This window comes from Camellia sinensis, chromosome 12, assembly GCF_055761805.1.
Source record: "Camellia sinensis isolate YWXY chromosome 12, ASM5576180v1, whole genome shotgun sequence".
NCBI classification, from domain to species: Eukaryota; Viridiplantae; Streptophyta; class Magnoliopsida; order Ericales; family Theaceae; genus Camellia; species Camellia sinensis.
The window spans coordinates 115,062,699-115,082,501 of NC_138972.1; the positions used below are offsets into that span (position 1 = coordinate 115,062,699).

A 19,803-nucleotide genomic window follows, 5' to 3' on the forward strand; every position below is an offset into this window, starting at 1 on the left:
ATGTGCCTGGTGGTAATGTGTTTGGAATTGGTTGATGCCTCATGTATTGTCTTATGATGTAGCAAACAATAATTCCACAGTCATTCCTACATAAATCATTTTTGACACAGTTAGGGCAAAAACAAAATTTTTTGAAAAAGATATTAAAATTTGTTAGTTAGAATAAAATAACATACGTCATTGCTTCTTGTTGAGGGCTGTCTTTGACTAATTCAATCCTGACATCAGGATTCCATGATTTTTCTGCTTGACAAGGGGTATCCTTCATGTATTCATGAATGATTTTTTGCTGTAAAAAACATCAATATAAAGTATGTAATGATTTACATCTGATTATTGTAATGGTAATATGAAATTGTTCTTACCAGTTGATTTGCAACGTTGTAGTGCTTGTCCTTTTCTTTTCTTGGTCTCAAAGAGTTGAAATGTTTCCAAGTCCCCAAGTGTTTGTCGATAACAAGTAATGTCCAATGATTGAAATCGTGGATGGGGATATGGATGTATCTACATGGGAGGGATTCTTGCAAAGTATTTTTCAAAATCTTTTTTTTTTCCTGAAGTTTTCTTCTTCAACATTGGCTGTTTTTTACAAAAAAATATGAATATTCACAGTAATGGTATGAAACTCAATATTCAAATGTCGATGAAAAGCAACAAAACATGATTAACTATGATTTATCACTCAAATTGTTTTGAAATCTGAGTATATTCCCATCAATGATACCAAAATTAAAATTTGAGAACATTCACAACAATGATAACAAACACAAAAAATCTACTTTGAAACCAAAATTGAACGGAAGATAAAGTATAAAATTGACACATGCACATTTATTCTTTACCCAATATAGACTTGACAGTACGAATGACTTGCCATTGTGCTCTGCTCCATCACCAGAATTTTGTGCTTGTGGTTCTCTTTCAAGAATCTTGTCTATCAAATTGAAACACAAAAGTGATGTTAACAAATTAATGAGAAGTTTTTCAATGTTAAAATATTACAAATATTATATGTACACAGCTGGATATGTCTGCCCCTTTTACCAAGCTCTTGATATCATTAATAAACACACAATTGTCATATCTTGCGTCAAACCATATACAAGCACTACAAAACAATAAAAAAATGTGTTAATAATTAAGTCAAAATATTTTTAGAAAACAAAGCTATTTCTCAGTTTCATTTCATATATTTGTACTACATGAAAAATTGCAAGATTTATGTAAGATTATACCTTGATTCTGTTTGCTTTTCTTTCCAAAGAATTTGTAGTTTATATTTGTCTTCAGGAGGTAGCAATTGAGCCACAACATACTTGTTAGAAATTGTCTCATCTTTGTGTTCCTTCTCTTTCTCAACTTTAACTTTCTTGCCTCTATACTCATAATCTGATATCTCAATAGTCTTCCTTGCTTTAGCTTTGCTATTTTTAATCAAGGAATTCTGTAGATTTATTTGTCTTGATTCTGTCAGATCATCGGCTTTTATTGCACAAACTTGTTGGGTTAAGTCATGGACTTCTTCCTCCACTAACTGATTCTGCAACTGAGAATTTTGACAATCTTTCACATTTGTATTTGTCTCACAATGTTTTGTTGCAAAAGGTTGTTGCGTTATCTCATGGACCTCTTTCTGATGGAGTTCTTTGTCCACCATTTCAGAATTTTCATGGACCTCTTTCTGCAGCACTTGAGAATTTTCATCGTTTATTGTATGACCTTCATTCTTTGCATCTGTCCCAGAATGTTTTCCTCCACAAACTTCTTGGGTTATCTCATGGACCTCTTTTTCAACCAATTGGTTATGCAATCGAGAATTTTCATCTTTCAATTATTGTATTTGTGCTGTGAGTAGCTTGTTATCCTCTTCAAGTTTATTTATGTAGATGGTCTTCACTGTGTTGTCAAGTTGCAAATTGTTGTTCTCATTTTGAAGTTTCTCAAGTGTTTGTTGATGAATTTGTTCTTTTCCCTCAGGTGCATCATTGAGTATAATGTTGCAGAAGTCATTAAAGTCTTCATTTGTTGGCTTTTGTTCTTGGTGGCATTCTTCAGCATATTGACCATCTTCTTCTTCATCTTCTTCAGAATCATTTTCTTCTTCTTCTTTAGTATTTTCAACATCTTCTTTTTGTTGTTCTTGTTCTTGTACTTCTTGTTCTTCTTCTTCAGCATCTTCTTGTTCTTCGTCTTCAGTATTTTCAGCATCTTCTTTTTCTTCTTCCTCTTCTTCAATGTCATCAAGTTCTTCATCACTTTCATCACTCAATCGAGCACTAGTTACCTGTAGGTCAACATACAGTAAATATTAGTTTTTGAAATAATTGAAGTTTAGGAAACTAAAAAGTTTCTCAGTAATAATTCAATGTATAAAAATAAGGATTTTTCCCAACTTAAATTGAAATTCAAATGAGATGAGGATGTGACCTGTCTTGTTGTCAGCTCACGTAGTGATATGACTTTCATACGTTTATGTAATTTGATAAGATTTCACTTGATCACCCTTGGGCATGCTTCGCTAACTTCAAGGTGGATGATCAGTGTGTGCTCACACAACCAATACTACAAAGCAAATATAAAGAATTTTTGTCATTTGAATAAGAAATAATACTATATGTTATTAACAACAAAGTAATAGAATAGAGTAAAGATGTACCCACTAAAAGAGCCATAACACATCTTGTGACTTTTGCTAGATTTTTGTGGTATTTTTCAATTGAAGACATCAGTGTGTTCCTTATTGCTTCTGCCCAATTGTATTTTCTCATCAAATTTATGTCTTCCATGTAATTAAGAAATACCTATCCAACAGTTGTTCCTAATATAGAGAAAAAAAGTTTCAAACAAGTATACATACACAGCATCCTTATCACATCTTTAGTGTCTTCTTTCTTCTTGCCTTTCAATGCTTTTTGCAACAAGTCTATGATGGTTGTGCGCGATAGCCTTTCAGTTTGTATGAATCTTCTTGTCAGAAATGATGATATATTTTTATTTCCATAACCAAGATGCATCGGCTCATCTCCACAAGATATATCGAAGATGGACTTGAAGTCTTCTGTTGTTAGCTTTGCAGTTTCTGGTCCTAACTAGAAAGAACCACTGCTGCCTGGCTGGTATGTTTGAATTATTTTCAATGCAATGTCATCATATTTTTTGCATTATTTATAATTCATTTTGTTTTTCAATATTACATCAAACAATAACCAAAATGGGGTTTTCTTCAACCCATTAATATGCTCATTCCTGAGTTTGATGTGCTGTAATAGCTTCACTATTGTCACCATGTTTGATCTGAAAGTTAATCTCCATTCTCTACGCTTTCCCTTTTGCTTTTTATCCGTCGAAGTTGATTTTTTATGCTTTCTTATCGTTTTCTTTGCATTACTTTTTAGTCTTGGGGTTTTCATGAGTTGCTTTCCTATACAGAAAATCAACATAGACAACATATAAACACTGAGAATGTGTCCTAAAAGAATCAATCCAATGTCATTCTCATGAAGTCTAAATTTGATAACATTCATGGCTATAAAAACAAAATCAACATTGAAACTTAAATTGAAAGCAAGAGAAGATGATTAACCAGGGTTTTTCACTCAAATTGATTCAGAATATGAGAACATTCACAGCAATCGCAACAAAAATCAACATTGAAACTTAAATTGGAAGCAAGAGAACATGATTAACTAGGGTTTTTTAGTCAAATTGATTGAAAACTTGAGAAAATTCACAACAATCATGTCAAACTCAATATTGAAACCTAAATTGGAATCAAGAGAATATGGATTAAGTCTGGGTTTTCACTCAAATTGACTAAGAATCTGAGAACATTGACAACAATCGTACGAAAATCAACGTTGAAACCCAAATTAAAACCAAGAGAATATGATTCACTAAGGTTTTTTACTCAAGTTGTCTAAGAATCTGAGAACATTCACAGGAATCGTACCAAAATCAACATTGAAAGCTAAATTGAAACCAAGAGAATATGATTAGCTAAGGTTTTCACTGAAATTGATTGAAAATATGAGAACATTGACAGCAATGGTATCATACTCAACATTGAAACCTAAATTGAAAGGAATAGGATATGATTAAGTATGGTTTTTCACTCAAATTGATTCAGAATATGAGAACATTTAAAGCAATCACAGCAAAATCAACATTGAAATTTAAATTGAAAGGAAGAGAACATGATTAACTAGGGTTTTTCACTTAATTTCAGTAAGAATCTCAGAACATTAACAACAATGGTAGCCAAATCAACATTGAATCCTAAATTGAAAGTAAGAGAAGATGATTAATTAGGGTTTTTCACTCAAATTCAATATGAATTTGAAAACATTAACAGCAATGGTACTAAAATTAACATTGAAAACTAAATTGAAAGTAAGAAAACATGATTAAGTAGGGTTTTGAATATTAACAGTAATCGCACCAAAATCAACATTGAAACGTAAATGGAAAGTAAGAGAACATGATTAACTACGATTTTTCACTCAAATTCACTAAGAATTAGAGAATATTTACAGCAATCGCACCAAAATCAACAATGAAACCTAAATAGAAAGCAAGGGAACATGATTAACTACGGTTTTTCACTCAAATTCACTAAGAATCTGAGAATTTTCACAGCAATCGTACCAAAATCAACAATGAAACCGAAACTGAAAGAATGAGAACATGATTTTTGTGGCATTACAATGAATGTTCTCAGATTCACAAACAAAAACAAAAGTTTTGAAAACAAAAGTTTCGAACTCAACATTCAAGCTGAAATGGAAATCAAAAACAAAAGTTTCGAAAATGAAAGATTTCGCAAAAACTAGGGTTTAAGATACTTGAATCTTACTTGTTTTCACCATTTTTGGTTGTTCGGATGTTTGAATGTTTGATGATCTAGTTTGTTTTTGTGAAATCTGAGATGAGATTGATGAACAAAGCCGAAATGTGAGGCGAAATTGGTGAAGGTAAGAATGAAATCTGAGGGAGAGAAATGGCGGGATGAACTGTGAATGAAATCGTGAATCTGCGATTTTTGTTTTGTGTTTTGATTTGGTAAGGGTAGTTTCGTCATTTCAATGGATTATGGGACTTACTGGTTAAAAGTTTTTGAACTAGGACTTAATGTACCATTATTTGCTAAAACGGGACTTACCTGCAAATCACTCTAAAATAATATAAATAGTTAGATTTTTGTATGTAAATTATGGGAAAAAAAATATATTAAAACCTATAATTTAAATTTCACAATTTTATCACAATTTATGTATCAATTTTCAATTTGTTACAATTTCAATCATGTAATTTTCAATCCCCTTACTAGAGTTATAAACTCGGGTGAGTTCAACTCAAGCAACTGAAGTTAAGCCTGGAATTTTTTAAAGATTAGACAATATAATTTTTAATTCAGGTGAGAGCCTATGTAAAATTTAAAATTTTGAATAAATTTGAGTGGGCTTGGGTAGAGACCAAATAACTTGAGCAATTGAAATAAAATTATATATATAAATATATAAAATTATTTGCTAATTTATTTTTTTAATAATAAATAAGATTAATTAAAATTTTAATATTAATGAACAAAAGTAAAAGTAATATGCTTAAGTTTTTTCTATAGAATTTTTTTATTATGTTTAAAAAATACACATTTAAAAAATGATCATCGAATAAGTTGATATTAAAAAAATACATTTTAGAATGGCATAGAATAATTTAAATATAATTAAATTAAATTTCTTACAAAATAAAAGTATCTAGGTAAAAAAAAATGGTAAGAATAAAATTTAGAATAATATTCTCAATTAATCTGAAAATAATTATAGATGACCAATAAATTATAACCAATAACCCTCATTTTTTTAATAAAGAAAAATATTTCATGAATCATCACTTTTAATTTATTTCTATTTATCTTAGCAAAAGTCACTTTTTAGCAATTTCAGCCAATTTTTTTTTTTTTAGTTTATTTAACTGACAATTGAGATTAAAAAAAAGAAAGAAAAAAAAGATCCAATATATTTCACAAGTGCTAAAAATGTATAGATGAACAATAAGAAAAATATCTTAGACCCACAAAAAAAGAAAAAAAAAATCCACAATTGTACCCACAATGATGTGGTATCATATATGTCAACTCTTAATTAGGGCTGCAAATGAACCGAGTTGTTTATGAACAAGTTTGACTCGGCTCGTTAAGGGCTCGGTCGAGCTTGCATAAGCTCGGCTTGTTTACCTTTATTTAAATTATATAATAAATATATAATTTATATATTAAATAATATATAAATATATATAAATAATAATATAAATACATTATTTATATATTAAATAATACAAATAAATAAAAATTTAAATATTTTTATTTAAGTAATATAAATAATATTTTTTTACTTCAATATTTTTATTTAAATAATATAAATAATATTTAAAAAAAATTATCGAGCCGAGCCGAGGCGAGCCGAGCTGGAGTTTCATTAATGTTAACGAGCTGAGTCAAGCTCGAGCCCAGTTTCTTATCGAGCTAAGCTCGAGCTCAGTAAACGAGCTCGATAAGTAAACGAGCCGAGCTCCGCAAAGCTCGGTTCGGTATGGTTCGTTTGCAGCCCTCCTCTTAATTACACCCCTCTAATTTTGTACCCCTAATTCCATCCCTAATGACTTAGCTCACTCCCATGTGAAGCGGTCTCACACTTTGAAGATAATTAATTGGTTGTTATTGTTTGACACCTCATTAGAGATACAATTAAGGTTGATGCAATAAGGGGATGAGACATTTCTCTTTTCTATACACTCAATGACATAGGCCCAACTCTCTTGCCACATTATTATGGGTGAAAGTGTGGGTCTATAGAATTACTGGGACAATAAATTATTACGTGTAACTCCCATTTTTTTTTTTATTAAAAAAAATGTTTCACCAACCATCACTCTTAATAGAAAAATAATATTTATTTCTATTTGATTTTAGTAAAAGTCACTTTTTAACTATTTAAGCTATATTTTTTTAATTAACAATTGAGAAAAGAAAAAGAAAACAAAACAAAAAACATAATCCACCATATTTGGCAAGTGATAAAAAGAGTCATTCATTTTCTTAATATTTTTATATTTTGTTAAAAAAATTTATTGTTTGAATCCTTGTAGTTTAGAAGGATATAAAAAAATTAAAAAATTAAAAACCAAAAATGACCAAAAAAAATTAAAAATATAAACTTTTAATAGAGATTAATAATTTGAACACCTGTATTTAGTAAAATATTATGTTTAGATTAATAGTATTATGACACATCATTATAATACATGTTAATATTGATCTCATTCTAATTGTAGTAACATAATTTAAAGAATAATTTAAAATTTCAGTTTATAATTTAATAAAGGATGCATAAATTAATAAATGAATATTGATCTTATTCCAATTATGGTAACATAATTTAAGGAGAAATCTAAATTTAAAATTTTATTTTAAATAATATAAAATTAATTTATAGGTCAATCATAGTGTAACACATATTAACAAAAATTAAAGAAAATTTTAAAAAAATAATAATAATTGTAACTTTCCGTCTTAATAAGACAACATTTTACCATTATAATATTATATAGATGTGCTCCACCATTATTCTCTATTTTACATATTTATTCATGCAAATTAGTTTGAAAAGTCTTTCAAGGTTCTTAAAATGTAGTTATGTAATTAGCTTGAAAGAATTTTATTAAAATAGCTATTACAGTAGTAAGTAGGAGTGGGCGCGGGTCGGTTGCGGCCACAGAACCTCCAATCTATCACCCGTTCGCTAGATTGGTGGATTGAAAAAAATCAATCCGCATTCGTCCACCAATTCGACAGATGTGGATTGAGCGAATTGGCGAATTGACGGATGGATGCGAATCGGTTTGACGGTTTAAAATTTTATAAATTTTTAACATAATTCAACTTGTGCACTTCCTCAAAAAAAAAAAAGTATTACAGTTAATGACTTAAAAAAGTATTATAATCACTGCATGCCTGTAACGCCCCAACTTCCGAGCAATTAAATAAGTACAATAACACAACACAAGTAAGATAGGTTGTAGAGACCCTAATTTTTGGTAATTACACTTGAAACCCTAAGCCTTAGGTTAATTGCATTTTAGTCCCAAATTTTAAAAAATTTTACAAAATGGTCCAATAAAGAATAATTTTTCTATATTTTATTTTGTATTATAATTAAATCCTAGAATGCCATTTATATATTTGAAAAACCCACTAACACTTAGTTTTTATTTATTTTAATCCTTAGTCTCTACATTAATTCATATATTTTATTTTTTTTAGCCTATTTGAATATTTATTAGTTCTTTGAATCTTTATTATTTATTTGAGCAAGTAAATATCTATAAATATCTTTAAATAAATATTTTTATTATTATTTTAGTGAAGAAAATAATAAATATTTTTAGTGGAGAAAATATCTAGATATTTTTTTCCTTCCTTAGTCATTAAGCTAGAGGCTCATTTCTTATTGTTAATTCAGTATAACGCAGCAGGTAAAAAATTTCAGATCATACCTTAGGTGATAGAACCTGAAGCGAAGAATCTCGTGGGTAAATCACATGCTTCAAAAATTCGAACAATAAACACTTAGCAGTGGAGTGATACCATAATATAAGTATCACCCACACAAGTCACAGTGCAAAAAGCTTGATCGTTGTTTTAATGGGAGAGAGTCAGTATAGAAAAAACATACGTTGTTTCATTATCCCATATCCCATATATCGTATCAGATATATAGGCTAAGTATATCATCTATCCATATCAGTTGATATGATAGATATAGATATCATGAGTGGGTTATCCAAATAAGTTTTGAATTCAAATTCAAACTTACATGGATAAGGTTCAAAAGGGTCATGGGTCATGCCACATGGGCGCCCAATTTCTAACATCTGCCACTCGCACATGAGTTGGCATGACACTGCCACATCTCTATCTCAATCTCCCCAAAAATGAACAATCTCATACTAGCCAATGCACCGTGTGATCGCTGAGAACACCTGCATGTGGGAGCTCTATACTAGAAACTCAATATGAGTCAGCATAGAGACATCAACCCAAAATGAACAGAAATAGTGTCTCATGTACCCAGACCCATCTAGCTACATCGGTCCAAAAAACATCTCTAATCCCTCAAAGAGCATGTTTGACTCTCCTGGGTCCTGCATTATAGTCACACCCAATCAGTATCCCATAGAGAGCGATGTGAGTTGTCGACAGTGAATATAGAGCAGAGATGTAGAACTAGATGATCTTCCCTTCACCCTTATATAATTTAATTTGAAATTGACCGCTTTCCCAGTAATGTCCCTTGAAGCGAATCATACATGACCGCAGGTAACATACCAAAGTAGCTGAACATCAACTCCTCATCTTAAGACATAGTCAAAGGTCACAAAGGCACAAAGTGAAGTCATTTAGGGAAAAATGACTTTTAGGACTCATACGGTGAAGAAACAGGGATCTATTCTTTCACCTCGCTAACGGGTCGATAAGCACATGCAGTACGAATGCATGTTATAGTGGAGTAACTCTTCCAAAGAGTGATGTTAAAACTCACACACCATACAGATCTTAGTCTAGTCGCTCTTAAGCGCACAAGTCGCTTTTAAGCGCACAAGTCGCTTCTTAGCGTCTAACTCAATTTCTCTATTTGCTCGCCTCTCAGGCATCAAATGAGATCTCATATCTGGCTATCCATAACAGGCAAATCATGGAAAAGTGGGTACTCTCATATCCATGGTCAGTCTCTACCGAGACCTCGTCTTGGCTCCAACCAAGGCATCATAGCTAATGGATAATTTTAGCTTCTCTATTTGCTCCAAATATAATAAGCCACTAGTCTCATCCTTGCTCGCTACCTAGTGCTAAGGGCGATTGCTTGTGTGAGTGAGCCAATCTTGCCTGCTAACATCAATTTATTTATTCTGTGTATGCTAATTCACAAACCATTGCAAAAAGTAGTAAACATAAATGTGTAATAGAAACAAATATGAATACTAATGGCATAAATATCCCAAAAAAAATATGAGTTCAACTGAATAAACATATATATATCATCACCTACGTAGTCCTAAAGCCCTAACATGAGTAAGATAAACATCTCTAGCAATGGGTTTAGTCAAAGGGTCCGCAACCATGCGACTCGTAGGGATGTGCTCCAGGATCACTTCTTTCTGCGCCACAATGTCTCTGATAAAAATTGAACCTCACATCAATGTGTTTGGTTCTCCCATGGTATTTAGGATCCTTAGTGTAAGCGAGTGCAGCCATGCTGTCACAATGGATAGTCATAGGATCTGGAGTGTGTGTGACAATATCCAAATGCTGAAGGAATCTCCTCAACCAAACGGCTTCCTGAACAACAGATGAACAAGCCACAAACTCAGCCTCCATAGTCGATAAGGCGATACAGGATTGCTTCTTACTGCTCCAAGAAATACCACCATCGCTAAGCATGAAAGCATATCCTGAAGTAGATTTACGCTCATCTAAGTCTCTTCCCCAGTCAGCATCACAATAGCCAACTAGATGTAGATCTGAACTTTGGTAGCAAAGTGTGTAATCTGCAGTCCCTCTAAGATATTGTAATATCCTCTTAACTGCTTTCCAATGAGCTGGTCCTGGGTTGGATTTGTAACAACTCACCAATCCGACTGCATAACAAATGTCAGGGCGTGTACACATCATAGCATACATCAAGCTGCCAACAGCATTTGCATAGGGAACACGGGCCATCTTTTCATTCTCTTCTGGAGTCTTAGGACCCATATCAAGGCTTAGGCTCTTGCCTTTTGCAACAGGAGTGTCAATGGGTTTGCAGCTCTGCATCTGGAATCGCTCTAGGATAGTCTTAATGTAAGTCTCTTAAGACAAACCAAGAAGTCTCCTAAAGCGATCCCTAAGGATCTTAACACCGAGCACATAACTCGCTTCACCCATGTCTTTCATCTTAAATGTAGAGAGCAACCAACTTTTAGTGGCGACAATCATCTCCTTGTCATTTCCAGCCAATAATATGTCATCTACATATAATGACAATATCAGAAAAATGTCCTTAGATCGCTTAACGTACACACAGTGATCTTCATCGATCATCGTAAACCCATTAGAAACAATGGCTCGATGAAATCTCAGATTCCACTGTCTGAATGATTGCTTTAAGCCATAAATAGATCGTTGAAGCTTGCAAACTTTGCGCTCCTGACCTACTACCACAAGCCTTCTGGTTGATCCATATAGATCTCTTCATCCAATTCTCCATTGAGAAATACAGTCTTAACGTCCATCTGATATAGCTCTAAGTCCAACTGAGCTACTATGGCCAGAATTAGGCGAATAGAGGCAAACCTCACAACTAGTGAAAAAGCTTTCTCATAGTCCACACACTCTCGTCGGGTATAACCTTTTGCCACTAGGCGAACCTTATACCTTTCTATGAAACCATCCACTTTGCGCTTGATTTTGAGAACCCATTTGTTCCCAATAGTCTTGCGCCCTGGCGGCAAATCAACCAAGTCCTAGACGTGATTTTTCTTTATATACTCTATTTCGTCATCCATTGCAACACTCCATTCTTTACTAGCAGGGGATGAGAGAGCCTTTTTGAGATTCTTAGGCTCCATCTCATCACTCGGAGCAATCATGAATGCTTTCCCTTCAATCTCAAAACGATGACACCACATTTGCTTCTACGCAGTTGAGAATCCTAAGAATCCTCATCCATTGGATCTAATCCATGGGCAGGTAGATCACTTCCATTGTCCTTAGGAGCTTGAGGGATTATCTCCTCATTCTCTACTAGGCTACTAGGTGCGCTTTCAAGTAGATCATCCATCTCATAGAGTTCTACTTCTCTAGTTACCTCACCTCTGCTAAGGTAATCCTCCTCAAGGAAATCCACATCTCGTGACTCAATTTCAGTCACACTTTCATCCGGATGCTCCCTAATAAACACATAGCCCTTAGAATGCTCACTATAGCGAATGAAGATACACTTCTTTCCTCTAGGGCCTAATTTCCCAAACTTATGAGAAGCGTTGTGTATGTAAGCTGCCAAATCCCAAGATCGCAAATTGCCCAAATCAGGCTTTTTGCCAGTCCACATCTCATATGGGGTGGAAGGAATTGATTTGGAAGGCACACGGTTAAGGACGTAGGCAACAATCAACAAAGCATCCCCCCAATAAGAAATTAGAAGATTTGCTTACGCCATCATAGATCTAACCATGTCAAGCAATGTACGATTCCTTCTCTCCGCTACATTATTTTGCTGCAGAGTCCCAGGAATTGTCAATTGCCTGATAACTTCTTTTTCCTCACACAGCACTTTAAATTGCTCAAATAGATACTCGCGTCCCCGGTCAGTCCTTAGAGCCTTAATGCTCTTGTCTAATTGATTCTCAACCTCATTAACATATCGTCTAAAGCAATCCAATGCTTCTGACTTGTGAGAAATCAAATAGACATGGCCAAAATGCATGCAATCATCTATAAATGTGATGAAATAAGGGGCTCCATGCCTTGCCCTCACATTCATTGGTCCACATATATCAGAATGAATAAATTGTAATGGGATAGATGCCCTTTTGGCTTTCCCAAACGGTTTCCTTGTTGCCTTTCCAGTAAGACAGTGCTCACAAGTAGGCAAAGTGACTCTAGCGAGTAGGCCTAAAAGACCTTCTCTTGCCAATCTAGTCATCCTGTCTTGCCCTATGTGGCCTAATCTAGCATGCCATCTCATAGAATCATTATTACAAAAAAATGCAATATTAGAAATAGAGCCATTGGCATTTTTATTAAAACTAGAATCATCCACATCCAAAGCTAAAAAGCCATCTGAAAAATAACCAAAACCATAAAAAATTGTTCCCAAATAAATGCTAACACCATTATTCTCAAAACAAAAGCTAAAACCAAGGCTCATCATGCTAATAACTGAAATTAAGTTTCGTCGAATATCCGGAGCATAAAGAACATCATGAAGATACAAGGTGCTTTTCTGCTCCCAGCAGGTACTCGGCGATACTCAACGAACCTTACTCTGTCCCTCGCAATGTGGTCTGTTGCTCCGGAGTCTGCAACCCAAAAATGAGGAGAATGAGCAATTAATGCTTGACTAGAAACAAAGCATTAAATGCAAGAAATTAAGTAAGGGAGTACCTTCTTCTACTCAGGGCAATCCCTAGCGAAGTGTTCTTCTTTGTTACAGTTAAAGCATGTCAATTTAGCCTTTACCTTCTTGCCACCTCTCTTGCCCCTACGCTTGAAATTTCTAGCGCCATTGGGCTTTAGTGCAACTGCTGCTTGCTTCTTAGGGGCACCTTTGCTTTTCCATACTTGAACTGAGAAGTCCTACATGAGCTCGACTCAACCACCATAGCAGAACTATCAGACTGTACCGCCTAAAGGCGCTTAGCCTTTAGCTCCAAATGACACGATATGTCTTCGAATGTTTTCACACTCTCATTATGCATCATGTTCTACTTCATCTGCTCTCAAGAATTTGGCAGAAAGTGAATCACAGCTTGTACTTGCTGCTCTTGAGTCAAATTGTGCCCAGCAGCCGCAAGCTCACATATCTTGGCTGACATGACCCTCAAATGGTGCTTCATCGAGTGATGCACCCTTTTCTGATAGGAGTCAAACTTCATAGTCAGCCCACGTAGCTTTGCCAAAGGGGTAATACCAAACTTTTGCTTGAGAGCTTCCCACATCTCAAATGCAGTCGGGCAATGCTCAAACTTACTAATCAAGTCGTTGTGCATGCTGCTCAACATGGTAAAGCACACACACCGATCTTTGTTACGCCAAGTTTGAAAGACTTCAAGATCACGACGATGTTAAGCTATATTGCCCTGCTCTGGCTCCACCATCACTTGTTCAAGTGTGGTCAACACTTCTTGCTCATTGAGGAGGTATTGGATCTTACGGCGTCATATGTCATAATTGTCCCCATCCAATTTCTCTCTTTTAGTTAATTCTGCCACCACTGTCTTAGCAGCCATTTCTATATACAGAGTAAACAAATGCGCAGGGGATATTAATGATAGCAACACAAAAATTATTTTGTAGCAAAAAAAAATCTAAATTAAATAATGATAATATTACACATGTCTCAAGATCGAAAATTTGTTATGCTCGTAATCATCTCTTGCGTCTCTAGTGACAATTATCAAAATTTAATTTAATTCCATGCGCAAAAAAAAAAAAAAAAAAAATTCAATCTCCCACTACTTATGGCATATACGAAGCATAATAAATTCCATACAATAGCATCTTAATGTAAATTTACACATGCTATATTCATTTAATAATGGAATTTAAATAAAAAAAAAAACTAAGCATGCTTTTCTAATCACAACATATTACAAACCCTAAAAAAAATAATATGTTGTATTTAATATTCAGATTATGCCATAATAGAATGTACATCATTCTGAATTTTTTTGGAATTTTAAATAACTAATAAACACACATAAAATTAGAAATAAATATTCCAGAATCTAGTAAGCTAAAAAAAAAATACCAGTAAATAGAAAACCTTTGCAGTAGTCTACAATAAAAATTTTAGCCCCAGAAAATTAGTCATGCAACACCAGAAGCATTTTAAAGCAGAAATAATGAATTATTATCTCAAGAAAAATATTTTTTATTTTCATAAAATTTTGAAAATTTTACAGAAGATAAAAAATTAAATTCTAAGTCCAACAGTACCAACCATGCTCAAAACAAAGCTATAACAAATTATTTATGACCATTTAACGCGATTCAGAATTTAAAAAAAAACAAACAGCGCCTTAGCACCCAGTAGCCAAGCCAGCCAAGCCGGCGCAGAAAATGGCGTGGCGTGGCGCGCGTGACAACGAGGACGACGCGTGGGTGATGGCTCAAACAGCGCGCACGTGGTAGCGCGTGGGAAGAGCGCCTGGCACATGGTAACGTCTGGCCGCCGCTAACGGCGTCATCTGGAGCGTGCGGCTCACGCGCCGCCTTCCGGGGCGTTTTCTGGTTTAATTTTGGTACTGCCGAACTTCATTTTCCAAAATAAAAACGTTTGTGGTCTTAAAAATAACGTTTAATGAACATAAATTATGAGGTGTATTACACACTCTCTCTAATGAGAGTGAAAGTGCAGAAACCTGCACTTCTTCTTCCTCCTTAAGCCATCAAAAAATCAAAAACGAACCCAAATTAGGGTTTGATGTATCTCATCAAACGTAAATCCAAATCTAACAAATGATATATGGTTTCGAAGGTCTCGAAACAAGGATTCTAAATATGTAAGATTTGCAGACAAAAATTAAAGCATGTAAAACCATCATGCACGTAAAGTTTCGAAAAAATTATTAATTTTCATGCATATATCATGTATATATTTGTATAAAATTATACACATATTTTAATGCATAAAATAAGCACGAAAATATCCATTAAAGCTCTAATACCAATGTTAATTCAGTATAATGCAGCGGGTAAAAAATTTCAGATCATACCTTAGGTGATAGAACCTGAAGCAAAGAATCTCGTGGGTAAATCACGTACTTCAAAAATACGAACAACGAACACCCAGCAGTGGAGTGATATCACAATATGAGTATCACCCACACAAATCACAGTGCAAAAAGCTTGATCGTTGTTTTAATGGAAGAGAGTCAATATAGAAAACATATACGTTGTTTCATTATCCCATATCCCATATATCGTATCAGATATATAGGCTAAGTATATCATCTATTCATATCAGTTGATATGATAGATATAGATATCATGAGTGGGTTATCCAAATAAGTTTTGAATTCAAATTCAAACTTACATGGATAAGGTTCAAAAGGGTCATGGGTCATGCCACATGAGCGCCCAATTTCTAACACTTATAAATTGAGAGCATTGCCTCAATTCCTTATACACACATTTCAGCAGCCCAGTGAGAGGATGAGAGAAGGAGAGTGTGATTAGCGGGAAGTAGAGAAGAAGAGAGAAAATAAAAAAAATAAAGAAGGAAGAAAAGGTGTCTTTTTGAGTCAAGGTAAGAATACATCTTTTCCTTATCTTCTCCAATTCTTTCACCCATCTCATCCTATTGTCTAGTATGCCCTCTTGTGTTGTAAATTAATGGTCAATAGGGTTTTTGGTGTGTATGAAAGTGTGGGTATGATCTAATGATTTTGTCTTGCAAATTTGTCAAATTATGCACTGCTGCTACTTCTCTAATTCAAAAGAAATATCAAATTTATTTATTTCTCAAATCTGAATTTAGTGTAGGATATTTGGTGTGTTTAGAGCTTGTAATAATTTTATTTGCCCCCCATTGTGTGTTTTTAGGGCTTGGATATTTTGTTTAAAATCCTGGTCCTGATTCTCTGAAAAACAGTCCACTTCTTGCAATTTTATAAAATTCCAGAAAAATCATCTCATGTTGGTTCTTCTGTCAAAATTTAGAATTCTGAGTCCTCTTTCCAACAGAATTTATTTGGGTGAAAATCATCGGGTAGATTGAGAGGAAATACGTTGCCCTGTTCAAAGTTAAAACCACTTCCCTTCGTAAGTGATCGTCAAATCGTTTGAAGTCGAAACGAGTGGGTAAGGGTTGAACCTAAGCTCTGATACCATTCTGTAACGCCCCAACTTTTGGGCCATTAAATAAGTACAATAACACAACACAAGTAGGATAAATAACCAAAATATCTTAATATACATATATAACTAGAGTTAATATCGCAGATCATTCGTTTATGTTCCATTACAAGATTACAAAACATTGCCAAACCAAAAATTAAAAGGAAAAAACAAACAACTAGTCTAAGTCTTCAAATGAACCATAACTCCAACACTTCATCTTGTTTGCCTTCGAAATAACCTTCACCATTGTAAACTACTTCATCACCTGGCATGACACGCCATGAGCTTGGAATGTCCAGTAAGAACGCACACACCCTCCTACCTTCTAACAACTAATTAACCATATGTAGAACAAATCGGGTAACACATAATACAATACTACAATAAGGTTCCCTGGATTAGTAGTTAGACTAGACATCGAGAACCCCCAAAGAGATCCTTTCTCCCAACCACAAGGATTGGACACTGGACTATTCAGAACTCCCCATTTTGTTGCTTTGCAGACCTTGTCACCAATGCCCACACCGATTATATATCAGGTAGTGACACTGATGGACCTCAAAAGGAATGACCAAACAAATGGGCTCACTTATACCCAAATCGTGCGGGCTCGCTTACACTCTGCACATACCATACCAAATCGTGCGTAGGGCTTGCTTACACCCTGCATATACCATACCAAAGGGCTCACTTACACCCTGAAACCACCGCATAGAGTCTAAATACATCCGTGCCATCCTAGGGGTTCGCTTAGACCGTTTACACAAGACTTAACATTACCAACCCCTTTTCATTTCCTGTTTGTTAGATATTTTGATAAGCGAGATAGTCACATTCGGTAATTCGGTAATATAAAAGAGCAAGAGACAAACATACGAGGGAAATATAGCCCATGATAATCATACATAAGTATGTGTTGGCTTATTTTTCCTACGAAGGAAAATATCATAAATGCGAGCGTGCCAGCAATGATTGAAAAATCCTTACAGATTAAATTCAAGCCAATTATCAAGCGATTGCGTTGACGGTTCTTTTGCCTCAACAAAGAGGACTTCAAAATTGCCAAGTGTAGAGAAAAGAAAAATTAAAAGAAGAATGAGGGAGACGGAAAAAGATGATTGAGTGAACAATCAAAGTAATAATTACTTACCTTTACTCCTATGCTTCGAAAAGGAAGTGCATAAAATGCTTTGAAATATAAATCTATATTAAACTACTCCTAAGATAAGGAAAATGACATGAAATATTAAAATCAATTGTCTTTGATTTGAATTCTGGATTCCATGCAATGTAGCCAATTATAGGCAAACATTTGTAGGAAAAAACTACCTAAAACTACCCACTCTTCCACCTCCTCCATTTCCTATTACATGATTTTCCATAACTTCCTTTAACCTCCACTTCATACTCCATGTTCTCCACTTTATTCTCCATCATCTTTTCACATTTCATAACTTCTCATAACCTCCAAATGAGTAGAAGGATGCCACATGTCCTGGAATTATATAAAAAATAAATAATAATAAAATTGTAGATTTATGGTGCTAACATTACCCCCCGCGGCCCTTAAAAATGATGTTTACTTAAATTTTTGAAGGGCCGAACTAAGCACATGACTAATCTAAGTAACAAAGTGCTTTGAATGATATAACAACACCAATAAAGTACTTCGAATGAGCATAAAATTATGACTAGATGATCAATAACAAGCTTCGAAGGTGGTATAAAAGACCAAATTCATCGTTCTAAGGTCTTGTGGCACAACTCTGAAGGAACAACATCACCCCTCGAAGGTTGGAAGCATTGATATAGGATGATGATACTTACAATGAAGTTTCAAGGTTAGGCTTGATGCTTTGAATGTATCTTCGAAACTTTATACAGTTTCGAAGGTGAAGTAATCAACCTTTGAAACAACTCTTGATGCTTCGAATGTATCTTCAAAGCTTTATACAGCTTCGAAGGTGAAGTAATCAACCTTCGAAACAACTCTTGATGCTTCGAATGTATCTTCGATGCTTTGAATGTGTACATACAAACAACTGGCCATCAATTTGAAAAGATAAGCCATTCTCAACCATTTATTTAAATGCATAGGCTTTTCCTAGCCAAGTTCATGCATTTTAAATGGTCATCCCCTGTTCTTACTGCTTCGAACTCATAAGAACAATTTGTTAATTTTATTAGCCACATTATCAGAATTATATTTTGGTGTGATCCACAAATCCAAAGCAGGTTTTGAACACCAAGGACCATAGTACAAGATGGTTTTAAAAACTCAAACAACTTGACATTTTGAACAATTTCAAAAAATTCAAATTCATGAACATTAAATTGTTCATTATTCTTAGCCATATTTGGGTTGAGAACATGTTCTCTAGCCAAATAACTTTCATCATTTATTAACAGATGGGGTTGTTTTTCTATTTTAGCCACTAACGGCTTATGAAAACCCTCCATGTGAGTTTCATCATTTTTTGGCTTAATGGGTTGTTCCATTTTAGCCATTAATGGCTTATGAAAATCCTTCATAGACATGTTGTTTCCATGGTGTGACTCTCTAAGAATGATTCTTTCAACCGCCCGAGCTCTATATGGAACATCATTTTTAACCATGCTTGGCTCAACAACATACTTTTTATCAAAGTTATTTTCATAAGTTGGCTTTTTAAAAATGGGTTTTTCGACCCCCCCAAGCCATTGATGAAATTATATTTTCACTAATTTCAATCACAAATGACTTAAAAACATTTTGTAAAACCCCACAAAATTTAGTCATTAAAGACTTGACAAAAAGGGTTAATAACTCATGTCTCCATTGACAAATTTCCACATCAAGTTGATGAGTTACTCCAATTACGTGGTGTATTTTTTCTTTTACCAAATAATATATAATGAAGAAACAACTTGGGAATTTTTTTCATCAAGAAAATGGATCATTTCTTGAAGATCCAAAATTTTTCTTTCACGCCAATATATTTCATATTGACAAGTTCAAATGGCGAAATCCAAATCGTTTGTCATTTCTTACACTTGGCAGTCCCACTGGGTGTGCCAAAAATTGTTGGCTTATTTTTTCTACGAAGGAAAATATCATAAATGCGAGCGTGCAAGCAAGGATTGAAAAATCCTTACAGATTAAA

The 19,803-nt window shown here is 34.1% G+C and overlaps 1 protein-coding gene and 1 pseudogene across 10 annotated transcripts in view; one reads left to right on the forward strand and one right to left on the reverse strand.

Moving 5' to 3' along the window:
• The window catches only part of LOC114286537 (ABC transporter C family member 4-like), a 573,165-nt pseudogene that overhangs the window by 144,809 nt on the left and 408,553 nt on the right, over positions 1 to 19,803 (forward strand). The window lies entirely within an intron of this gene.
• LOC114289352 (serine/arginine-rich-splicing factor SR34) overlaps positions 1 to 19,803 on the reverse strand; it is a 243,136-nt gene that overhangs the window by 73,190 nt on the left and 150,143 nt on the right. The gene's annotated exons all lie outside the window — the stretch shown is intronic.